Here is a 1947-nt window from a genome sequence, read left to right as displayed (position 1 = left end):
TTCCAGTTTTATTCAAATATATTGAAATTAATATGGAAACAAAAGTTCATAAATATTATTCTTAATAACAAGAATTGAGATTTGGGGATAAGTTTGAAAAGCCATGTCAGAAGAGTAGGATTAAAGACAAGTATTAAGGTAACATATATTTACATAAAGTTTTAATAACACTGACAATTTTATTTGTTTATGTTTATTAATTAAAATTTAGTTGCAATTTATTTCATATTCTAATATTTTTGAGAAAATTTTACTTTTATACATACCTGAATATTATGCTGCTTTTTTATTTTAAAGTGTGCCGACTGTGCTGTTATTTTTATACTAATAATATTGTATACTGTAGGTATCGTATTCATATATAGTTATATATATATATCAGTAGTAAGATACTTACTTTCTTTCTATGCGTACTTATATCCTTTATAGTCTTTCTAAGTGCATATAATACTACTTTTTTAAGAGAAGGCAGTTTTTAATAATCTATTGTTAATTCCCCTAATTCTGTGTCCCCTGGTTCTGCTATACAACAATTATATATTTTTTTATCATTACTGATTTTAAAAGTTTCTTTTCAAAGAATTTGACCATATATTTTTTTTTCAGAGTAATTGGGCTGTTCCTGAACAATATTGAATATAAATATTCAAAAATATGATAAACTGCATATCCTACTAAGTAGATCAATACCAAAATTCCATTAGAGAAATAAGTTAAAATTATGTTTTACTTGTATAATTTTCTTGCTATTTGTCCACCATTATTTGTGACTTAGAAATTAAATAGTCAAAAAGAATTTAGTACCAGTTTTTATTTCCCAAAAAAAATAATTGTTAAATAATTACATATTGCTTAAGATACAGTATATTATATTGTGTTTATAGTTGATAATTCTAGTTCTTAGTTGTTTATAGTTGATAATTAACAATATTTCTGATGTTAGATATTATATTAGATAAAAAATTTAATTACCAACAGCTACCTACCTATGTAGCTGCAGATTATTATATTGTGTAGTAGGTACTGTATAATTCTTTAGTTCAAGAAACAAATATCAGTACAAGTATATAACCAAAAAAATGTTGATGCAAATTCTTTGTATAACATACGTACCCCTATGGTATTCAACTTTTCATTGTTCTTTTAATTAGATACACAATAAGCATATTAATTCGTTTATTAAACAACCAAACTAACTACTTAAATTCACAATATAAATATCACAATAAATGTATAAGCTTTGATCAATTCCTATTATTAATACCTGACGACTTCATACTTTATAACTACCAATGGCTATCCTACTAACACACTAGCCAACTAATAATAAATCTGTTCTAAAAAAAATACAACATAAAGACATCGTTATTGCAATAATATAGAAATATATTCCGTGTATCATTATCTACCTATAAATACAATACCCACATCTTCTTTTACGCGAATAGTGCGTTAGGAGGCAGAAATATTGCCTACATTGTACATCGTACAAATTGGCTAGAATTTATTAATATCCATTGCAAACATTTCTCTTTCAAAGGGTCTAAATGTTTTGTCTTTTTACTGTGTCCCTGTAATAAGTTATCAATTAACAACAGTTATCAAATATGACTTGGACAATAATAATTGTTTTACCTTTTTTTCAAACTAAACTCTTTAAACAAACTATATAAATAAAATTTATCTCATAACCTAACTTACTGCTAGAATTTCTTTCTTGTTATTCTATGTTCCTGTATTGTTATTCTTCACATTATCAATTTCTATGAGCAATATCACTACTAAATCAAGGAAATCTATTCCTAATGCCAATTTAAATTCTGTGAAGGCACAACACTTTCTTCAATATTTGTTTACTTCCAAAAAATGTCAAAGCATATTAACTTGAAATAATATTTCAAGTATATATTTAAATTTTTGACATGCACTCACATTTAGAACATCTGA

The 1947-nt window shown here is 25.1% G+C and overlaps 1 long non-coding RNA gene across 1 annotated transcript; it reads right to left on the bottom strand.

Annotated features, from left to right (window-relative positions):
• Positions 1 to 1243: 1243 nt before the first annotated feature.
• On the bottom strand, positions 1244 to 1714 carry LOC115887885. Its single transcript, XR_004051171.1, has 3 exons — positions 1636 to 1714; positions 1410 to 1571; positions 1244 to 1337 (listed from the first exon to the last, which is right to left on the bottom strand). It is a non-coding gene; the product is annotated as an uncharacterized LOC115887885 (long non-coding RNA).
• Positions 1715 to 1947: the final 233 nt, after the last annotated feature.

This window comes from Sitophilus oryzae, unplaced genomic scaffold (assembly GCF_002938485.1).
Source record: "Sitophilus oryzae breed Bouriz unplaced genomic scaffold, Soryzae_2.0 scaffold_660_pilon_pilon, whole genome shotgun sequence".
In the NCBI taxonomy this organism is placed as follows: Eukaryota; Metazoa; Arthropoda; class Insecta; order Coleoptera; family Curculionidae; genus Sitophilus; species Sitophilus oryzae.
Note: the sequence above shows the minus strand (reverse complement) of the source record. Positions and strands in the feature narration are given on the sequence as shown.